We start from the raw sequence: 10,000 nt of genomic DNA, 5'->3' as shown, positions 1-10,000 counted from the left end.
TGTGTTTGACCTCTTGGGCCTGGAAGTCTGGTGGTAGTAGTAGTATGATTTAAAGGCACAAAGTGAATGAAGTGTGCCCAGGCCCAGAGCTACTTTGCTGGGCATGACTGTGTTTGACCTCTTGGGCCTGGAAGTCTGGTAGTAGTAGTAGTAGTAGTAGTAGTAGTAGTAGTAGTAGTATGATTTAAAGGTACAAAGTGAATGAAGTGTGCCCAGGCCCAGAGCTACTTTGCTGGGCATGACTGTGTTTGACCTCTTGGGCCTGGAAGTCTATTTCTAGGCTTATATAAAGGGTCAAACTTCTTGAAGTGTGCCCAGGCCCAGAGCTACTTTGCTGGGCATGACTGTGTTTGACCTCTTGGGTCTGGAAGTCTGGTGGTAGTAGTAGTAGTATGATTTAAAGGCACAAAGTGATTGAAGTGTGCCCAGGCCCAGAGCTACTTTGCTGGGCATGAATGTGTTTGAACTCTTGGGCCTGGAAGTCTGGTAGTAGTAGTATGATTTAAAGGCACAAAGTGATTGAAGTGTGCCCAGGCCCAGAGCTACTTTGCTGGGCATGACTGTGTTTGACCTCTTGGGCCTGGAAGTCTGGTGGTAGTAGTAGTATGATTTAAAGGCACAAAGTGATTGAAGTGTGCCCAGGCCCAGAGCTACTTTGCTGGGCATGAATGTGTTTGAACTCTTGGGCCTGGAAGTCTGGTAGTAGTAGTAGTAGTAGTAGTAGTAGTAGTAGTAGTAGTAGTAGTATGATTTAAAGGTACAAAGTGAATGAAGTGTGCCCAGGCCCAGAGCTACTTTGCTGGGCATGACTGTGTTTGACCTCTTGGCTCTGGAAGTCTATTTCTAGGCTTATATAAAGGGTCAAACTTCTTGAAGTGTGCCCAGGCCCAGAGCTACTTTGCTGGGCATGACTGTGTTTGACCTCTGGGGCCTGGAAGTCTGGTAGTAGTAGTATGATTTAAAGGCACAAAGTGATTGAAGTGTGCCCAGGCCCAGAGCTACTTTGCTGGGCATGATTCTGTGACCTCTTGGGTCTGGAAATGTGGTACTTTGAAGGATTAAAAGAGTGAAACGGTCTGAAGTGTGCGCAGGTGTAAAGCAACCTTGCTAGGCATGAAGGTGTGACCTCCAGGGCCTGGAAGTCTGGTGGTAGTAGTAGTATGATTTAAAGGCACAAAGTGATTGAAGTGTGCCCAGGCCCAGAGCTACTTTGCTGGGCATGACTGTGTTTGACCTCTTGGGCCTGGAAGTCTGGTGGTAGTAGTAGTATGATTTAAAGGCACAAAGTGATTGAAGTGTGCCCAGGCCCAGAGCTACTTTGCTGGGCATGACTGTGTTTGACCTCTTGGCTCTGGAAGTCTATTTCTAGGCTTATATAAAGGGTCAAACTTCTTGAAGTGTGCCCAGGCCCAGAGCTACTTTGCTGGGCATGACTGTGTTTGACCTCTGGGGCCTGGAAGTCTGGTAGTAGTAGTATGATTTAAAGGCACAAAGTGATTGAAGTGTGCCCAGGCCCAGAGCTACTTTGCTGGGCATGAATGTGTTTGAACTCTTGGGCCTGGAAGTCTATTTCTAGGCTTATATAAAGGGTCAAACTTCTTGAAGTGTGCCCAGGCCCAGAGCTACTTTGCTGGGCATGACTGTGTTTGACCTCTTGGGCCTGGAAGTCTGGTAGTAGTAGTAGTAGTAGTAGTAGTAGTAGTAGTAGTAGTAGTAGTATGATTTAAAGGTACAAAGTGAATGAAGTGTGCCCAGGCCCACAGCTACTTTGCTGGGCATGACTGTGTTTGACCTCTTGGGCCTGAAAGTCTATTTCTAGGCTTATATAAAGGGTCAAACTTCTTGAAGTGTGCCCAGGCCCAGAGCTACTTTGCTGGGCATGACTGTGTTTGACCTCTGGGGCCTGGAAGTCTGGTAGTAGTAGTATGATTTAAAGACACAAAGTGATTGAAGTGTGCCCAGGCCCAGAGCTACTTTGCTGGGCATGAATGTGTTTGAACTCTTGGGCCTGGAAGTCTGGTAGTAGTAGTATGATTTAAAGGTACAAAGTGAATGAAGTGTGCCCAGGCCCAGAGCTACTTTGCTGTGCATGACTGTGTTTGACCTCTTGGCTCTGGAAGTCTATTTCTAGGCTTATATAAAGGGTCAAACTTCTTGAAGTGTGCCCAGGCCCAGAGCTACTTTGCTGGGCATGACTGTGTTTGACCTCTGGGGCCTGGAAGTCTGGTAGTAGTAGTATGATTTAAAGGCACAAAGTGATTGAAGTGTGCCCAGGCCCAGAGCTACTTTGCTGGGCATGATTCTGTGACCTCTTGGGTCTGGAAATGTGGTACTTTGAAGGATTAAAAGAGTGAAACGGTCTGAAGTGTGCGCAGGTGTAAAGCAACCTTGCTAGGCATGAAGGTGTGACCTCCAGGGCCTGGAAGTCTGGTGGTAGTAGTAGTATGATTTAAAGGCACAAAGTGATTGAAGTGTGCCCAGGCCCAGAGCTACTTTGCTGGGCATGACTGTGTTTGACCTCTTGGGCCTGGAAGTCTGGTGGTAGTAGTAGTATGATTTAAAGGCACAAAGTGATTGAAGTGTGCCCAGGCCCAGAGCTACTTTGCTGGGCATGACTGTGTTTGACCTCTTGGCTCTGGAAGTCTATTTCTAGGCTTATATAAAGGGTCAAACTTCTTGAAGTGTGCCCAGGCCCAGAGCTACTTTGCTGGGCATGACTGTGTTTGACCTCTGGGGCCTGGAAGTCTGGTAGTAGTAGTATGATTTAAAGGCACAAAGTGATTGAAGTGTGCCCAGGCCCAGAGCTACTTTGCTGGGCATGAATGTGTTTGAACTCTTGGGCCTGGAAGTCTATTTCTAGGCTTATATAAAGGGTCAAACTTCTTGAAGTGTGCCCAGGCCCAGAGCTACTTTGCTGGGCATGACTGTGTTTGACCTCTTGGGCCTGGAAGTCTGGTAGTAGTAGTAGTAGTAGTAGTAGTAGTAGTAGTAGTAGTAGTAGTATGATTTAAAGGTACAAAGTGAATGAAGTGTGCCCAGGCCCACAGCTACTTTGCTGGGCATGACTGTGTTTGACCTCTTGGGCCTGAAAGTCTATTTCTAGGCTTATATAAAGGGTCAAACTTCTTGAAGTGTGCCCAGGCCCAGAGCTACTTTGCTGGGCATGACTGTGTTTGACCTCTGGGGCCTGGAAGTCTGGTAGTAGTAGTATGATTTAAAGACACAAAGTGATTGAAGTGTGCCCAGGCCCAGAGCTACTTTGCTGGGCATGAATGTGTTTGAACTCTTGGGCCTGGAAGTCTGGTAGTAGTAGTATGATTTAAAGGTACAAAGTGAATGAAGTGTGCCCAGGCCCAGAGCTACTTTGCTGTGCATGACTGTGTTTGACCTCTTGGCTCTGGAAGTCTATTTCTAGGCTTATATAAAGGGTCAAACTTCTTGAAGTGTGCCCAGGCCCAGAGCTACTTTGCTGGGCATGACTGTGTTTGACCTCTGGGGCCTGGAAGTCTGGTAGTAGTAGTATGATTTAAAGGCACAAAGTGATTGAAGTGTGCCCAGGCCCAGAGCTACTTTGCTGGGCATGATTCTGTGACCTCTTGGGTCTGGAAATGTGGTACTTTGAAGGATTAAAAGAGTGAAACGGTCTGAAGTGTGCGCAGGTGTAAAGCAACCTTGCTAGGCATGAAGGTGTGACCTCCAGGGCCTGGAAGTCTGGTGGTAGTAGTAGTATGATTTAAAGGCACAAAGTGATTGAAGTGTGCCCAGGCCCAGAGCTACTTTGCTGGGCATGACTGTGTTTGACCTCTTGGGCCTGGAAGTCTGGTGGTAGTAGTAGTATGATTTAAAGGCACAAAGTGATTGAAGTGTGCCCAGGCCCAGAGCTACTTTGCTGGGCATGAATGTGTTTGAACTCTTGGGCCTGGAAGTCTATTTCTAGGCTTATATAAAGGGTCAAACATCTTGAAGTGTGCCCAGGCCCAGAGCTACTTTGCTGTGCATGACTGTGGTTGACCTCTTGGCCCTGGAAGTCTGGTGGTAGTAGTAGTATGATTTAAAGGCACAAAGTGAATGAAGTGTGCCCAGGCCCAGAGCTACTTTGCTGGGCATGAATGTGTTTGAACTCTTGGGCCTGGAAGTCTGGTAGTAGTAGTAGTAGTAGTAGTAGTAGTAGTAGTAGTATGATTTAAAGGCACAAAGTGCTTGAAGTGTGCCCAGGCCCAGAGCTACTTTGCTGTGCATGACTGTGTTTGACCTCTTGGCTCTGGAAGTCTATTTCTAGGCTTATATAAAGGGTCAAACTTCTTGAAGTGTGCCCAGGCCCAGAGCTACTTTGCTGTGTATGACTGTGTGACCTCTTGGCCCTGGAATTCTGGTGGTAGTAGTAGTATGATTTAAAGGCACAAAGTGAATGAAGTGTGCCCAGGCCCAGAGCTACTTTGCTGGGCATGACTGTGTTTGACCTCTTGGGCCTGGAAGTCTGGTAGTAGTAGTATGATTTAAAGGCACAAAGTGATTGAAGTGTGCCCAGGCCCAGAGCTACTTTGCTGGGCATGAATGTGTTTGAACTCTTGGGCCTGGAAGTCTATTTCTAGGCTTATATAAAGGGACAAACTTCTTGAAGTGTGCCCAGGCCCAGAGCTACTTTGCTGTGTATGACTGTGTGACCTCTTGGCCCTGGAATTCTGGTGGTAGTAGTAGTAGTAGTAGTATGATTTAAAGGTACAAAGTGAATGAAGTGTGCCCAGGCCCAGAGCCAGGCCTGGGCAGCAGGGGGCGCTCCTGGCCATGCCCAGCGAGTTTCGTGCGAATCGGACCTGGTCCGGAAGAGATACGAAGGGAAAACTCATTACTCGTCGGGGTGGCACATCCAGGCTCTCGACCCTCCCAAAGCGTCCGACCAGGGTGCACCCTGCCGGGCATGGTTAGCCGCCAGCCCCCTTCCTGGAGGTCTGGTTGGCACGGGGTTTTGATTTTTCGGTTTCATATCTCTGGGCTCCTTGGGAGCAGAAAGTCGGTTGAGGGCCCTTTGGAAAGAGCCGGGGCTGCCGTTTAACGCTGTCCAAGCGGCAGGCGAAGCGCACCCACCGTTTTTACGCTATGATTTTTTAAAACCGCCGGGGCGGCAAACACAGGGCCGGTCGGGTTTGAAGACGAATATCTCTTCGGCCCTTGGGAGGAGAGAAGCAGCGCGGGTCACCTTTGAACGCGCTCGCTGCCAGGAACGTCTGGCGTAAAAGTTTCGTGGGAATCGGACGTTCCTAGGCTGAGAAGCGAGCGCCCGCCCTCGGGCGGTCGGGGGCCCCTTTCTCATTCCCCGTCTGGGCTAAAAATACGAGGTCGGACCCGATGGACTCGGGAGACTGGAGAGTACCAGGGAGACCCTGGAAGCAGGCGACCCGACCCACGCTTCGCTGTCTCCTCGGCCCTCGGGAGTAGAAGCGCGGGGACGGTGGCGTGGGCAGCAGGGGGCGCTCCTGGCCATGCCCAGCGAGTTTCGTGCGAATCGGACCTGGTCCGGAAGAGATACGAAGGGAAAACTCATTACTCGTCGGGGTGGCACATCCAGGCTCTCGACCCTCCCAAAGTGTCCGACCAGGGTGCACCCTGCCGGGCTAAGAGAACAGCCAGGTGAACCCTGGAGGTTCCGAACTCCAGACCCCTGGACCCGACGGCTCAGTCCGCCTCAGGTGCACTACAGAGGTCCTCGGGCTGTCCCTGAGTGCATTAAAACGGAAATCAGAATTACTCCCCCGGGTGGCACTTCCAGGCTCTCGACCCTCCCAAAGTGTCCGACCAGGGTGCACCCTGCTGGGCATGGTTAGCCGCCAGCCCCCTTCCTGGAGGTCTGGTTGGCACGGGGTTTTGCAAATAGGTCCCGTCGGGTATATGGGAGAGCAAAGAGAATCAATGGGGTCCAAGCACTAAATTCATCCAGTGGCGTTCTCTGGAAGCCCAAGGGGAGTCCGAGGGGTGTTCGGCCGGCAAGGGGAGCTCTCCCTCGGACACATGATCAAACGCCTGTCCCCTACCGGAAAGTGGTGTGCTCTGGATGCCCCCCCCCCCCCCCATCCCCCGAGGGGGGTGCTTATCCCGCGAGGGGAGCCCTCCTCGGGTTAAGTGAACCATCATGCCGATTCCCCTATGGAAGTGGGCACATCCAGGCACACAGTCTGCTTTGCTCTCCCCGACCCGAGTGCGTCTGTTGGGCTGAGTGTACGCCCAGGCAACTGGATCCAATGGCTCAGTCCGCCGCAGCGTGCTTCGACGATGGGTCGTACAGCCATGCCACCAGGGTGGGCGTGTTTGTAAATGTACCAGTGGATTCTCGTCGGCCTGCCACATCCATGGTATCGACCCACCAGGCCTGTCCGACCAGGGGTTGACCCTGGACGGGCACGGTCTGTGGTTTGGCCCTTGTCCTAGATGAAATCGGGCACGGGGTTTTCTGGCCAGGTACCATCGGGTTACTGGGAGAGCGGCTTCGGTCTCCAGGTGAGACCAATGGTGAAGCAGCACGAGGCAATGGAGAGCATGCAAAGCGATGGGGAAGCCATGCACGGCAATGGCCACGAAAAAAAAAAAAAAATCACCACGGAAGGAACGTGAAGAACAAGGAGGAGTGTAGTGACACTGCCCAAAGCTGCCCGGTGTTGCAGGGGTCTATTGGTGTGTTGCTTCCTTGTTTGGTAGAGTGGAGTACCAGACCCGCCAGGGGTAGGCAAACCATTCCCCCTACGGTAAGTGAGGAGCCAGCCATTTGACGAGCGGGTGTCCACGTGTACGGGTGCGAGCGCTATCCCCCCACACGGGGTTAGGCCACGGCCTTAGGTGGACGTCTGCCGACCAGCCCCGGCTGATCCAGAACTTCTGATGTGGAGAGCGGTTTTGACAGATCCTCCCTGGTTCTAGCGGGTCAAGCCTCTGATGGGGGGTGGGGGTTATTTGTAACCCATCCCAGAACTCTCTGGGGGAGACTCAGACGGCCAGTCTGTCTACTCAGTTGTCCTATACTGGTGTCTGTGGTTTGGGAGGAAGGGAGTGCCCTGCTTTGTTGGCCTCCTCTTCAAACCTACCTGGGCCCACGAATCACTCTTCTTGGTTACATCACGAAACGTAGGTTGAGCGAGGCTAGGGGGGAGGGAATTCGACGAGGTCTTTCCCTTGTCCCCCCACCAGCGGCCCACGAAAATCAAAACGGCGTGAAGAGAGGGAACGCCGAAAGCACCTGGAGTCGGCCGTCCGCACCTCCGGAGGAGGTGGACGGGGTACGGTGCGGGCATGACCGGATGGGACAGCTTTGCATCAAGGTGAGAGGTCGGCGTCCGAAGGCCAGAGGGCGGTGCGCGAGCACGTTTACACTGGCCGCGGAAGCTGTCCTGGGTAGCCCTGTATGGCGTCTGGACCTGACGGCGCACGCACTTACAACCCGCTGCTTCCTAGCCCCCGGAAGGGGAGGCGGATGTCACTCGTGGTTCATCCCAGACCACGGTGCAAACTACCTGGTTGATCCTGCCAGTAACATATGCTTGTCTCAAAGATTAAGCCATGCAGGTCTAAGTGCACACGGCCGGTACAGTGAAACTGCGAATGGCTCATTAAATCAGTTATGGTTCCTTTGATCGCTCCACACGTTACTCGGATAACTGTGGTAATTCTAGAGCTAATACATGCAAACGAGCGCTGACCCTTCGGGGGATGCGTGCATTTATCAGACCCAAAACCCATCCGGGGGGCTCGGGCCCCCCGGCCGCTTTGGTGACTCTAGATAACCTCGGGCCGATCGCGCGCCCTCCGCGGCGGCGACGTCTCATTCGAATGTCTGCCCTATCAACTTTCGATGGTACCATAGTCGGCTACCATGGTGACCACGGGTAACGGGGAATCAGGGTTCGATTCCGGAGAGGGAGCCTGAGAAACGGCTACCACATCCAAGGAAGGCAGCAGGCGCGCAAATTACCCATTCCCGACACGGGGAGGTAGTGACGAAAAATAACGATACAGGTCTCTTTCGAGGCCCTGTAATCGGAATGAGCGTATCCTAAACCCATGGGTGAGGACCCATTGGAGGGCAAGTCTGGTGCCAGCAGCCGCGGTAATTCCAGCTCCAATAGCGTATATTAAAGTTGCTGCAGTTAAAAAGCTCGTAGTTGGATGTCGGGAGTGGGCTGGCGGTCCGCCGCGAGGCGTGCCACCGCCTGTCTCAGACCCTGTCTCCCGGTGCCCCCCGGATGCCCTTGGCTGGGTGTCCGGACGGGGCTCGGAGCGTTTACTTTGAAAAAATTAGAGTGTTCAAAGCGGGCCCGCTTCTCGCCTGAATACCTGAGCTAGGAATAATGGAATAGGACTCCGGTTCTATTTTGTGGGTTTCCTGAACCAGGGCCATGATTAAGAGGGACGGCCGGGGGCATTCGTATTGCGCCGCTAGAGGTGAAATTCTTGGACCGGCGCAAGACGGACGAAAGCGAAAGCATTTGCCAAGAATGTTTTCATTAATCAAGAACGAAAGTCGGAGGTTCGAAGACGATCAGATACCGTCGTAGTTCCGACCGTAAACTATGCCGACCCGCGATCCGGCGGCGTTATTCCCATGACCCGCCGGGCAGCGTGAGGGAAACCACGAGTCTGTGGGTTCCGGGGGGAGTATGGTTGCAAAGCTGAAACTTAAAGGAATTGACGGAAGGGCACCACCAGGAGTGGAGCCTGCGGCTTAATTTGACTCAACACGGGAAACCTCACCCGGCCCGGACACGGAAAGGATTGACAGATTGATAGCTCTTTCTCGATTCTGTGGGTGGTGGTGCATGGCCGTTCTTAGTTGGTGGAGCGATTTGTCTGGTTAATTCCGATAACGAACGAGACTCCGGCATGCTAAATAGTTACGCGGCCCTCCGCGGTCGGCGTCAAACTTCTTAGAGGGACAAGTGGCGTTCAGCCACGCGAGATGGAGCAATAACAGGTCTGTGATGCCCTTAGATGTCCGGGGCTGCACGCGCGCCACAATGGTTGGATCAGCGTGTGCCTACCCTACACCGAGAGGTGCGGGTAATCCGCTGAACCCCATTCGTGATGGGGACTGGGGATTGCAATTATTCCCCATGAACGAGGAATTCCCAGTAAGCGCGGGTCATAAGCTCGCGTTGATTAAGTCCCTGCCCTTTGTACACACCGCCCGTCGCTACTACCGATCGGATGGTTTAGTGAGGTCCTCGGATCGGCCCCGCCGGGGCTCCTCGCGGGCCTTGGCGGAGCGCCGAGAAGTCGATCAAACTTGACTATCTAGAGGAAGTAAAAGTCGTAACAAGGTTTTCGTAGGTGAACCTGCGAAAGGATCATTAACGGGTAACGCTGTCCGGCGTGCCTCCTCTCCCGACCCCCTCGACTTCGCCGTCCCCCCGCGTCGGGGCCCAGGGTCGAAAGGGTCTTCGGGGTTGCTGTTACACGTGGTCGCTTGCAGGTCAGGCTGGACAGAAGGCATAAAGGAGGAGCCTAGTCCCTCCCACCCCTTCCTCGTCCTCCGCCTCTTCCTCCGCGTCGTCCTTCAGCACCCCCCCCCCGCAGGCCCCGGTATTCTCTGGGTTCCAGCGCGAGAGACGCGTCGTTCAAAAAACTCGGCGTCCCCGCTCGTCGGGCGAAGGCCGGTTTCCCCTCACCTTGCCGGCAGGAGAAGCGCCTGCGAGTCGAGCGGGTCGTACGGGTCCGTCCCGCGCCCTCCCTCTCGCTCGCACGGCCGCTGCCTCCGTCCACCGCGAGGGGTTTTCCTATTTTGTTGTCCTTGTCATTCATCCCCGTCCCCTTGCTCGCTGACGAGCGGACTTTCCGGGGGGGGTTGCGAGCGCTGCTCCTCGTGGGGCAGGCCATGGCCCTTCCTGTGTTCGTCCGCCCACCGGCGTCCTGGGGCGTGGTGGTGGTGGGTGGCGCAGCCGGTTCCCCTGCTTCTCTCTCTCAGAAAGGAGTCTCAGGGGGACCCCCGGCAGGTACCTAGGGCTTGGCCCACGCTACG

At 53.6% G+C, this 10,000-nt stretch overlaps 1 non-coding gene across 1 annotated transcript; it reads left to right on the top strand.

The window, feature by feature from the left end:
• The first annotated feature begins 7,496 nt into the window (after positions 1-7,496).
• LOC145656827 (18S ribosomal RNA) lies at positions 7,497-9,335 on the top strand. The gene has a single exon (XR_014122420.1). It is a non-coding gene; the product is annotated as an 18S ribosomal RNA (ribosomal RNA).
• Positions 9,336-10,000: the final 665 nt, after the last annotated feature.

The sequence above is a fragment of the Electrophorus electricus genome, unplaced genomic scaffold, assembly GCF_041902795.1.
Source record: "Electrophorus electricus isolate QZ-2024a unplaced genomic scaffold, ASM4190279v1 Scaffold93, whole genome shotgun sequence".
NCBI lineage: Eukaryota > Metazoa > Chordata > Actinopteri > Gymnotiformes > Gymnotidae > Electrophorus > Electrophorus electricus.
The sequence above is the reverse complement of the archived record's forward strand: the minus strand, read 5'-3'. Positions and strand labels throughout refer to the sequence as shown.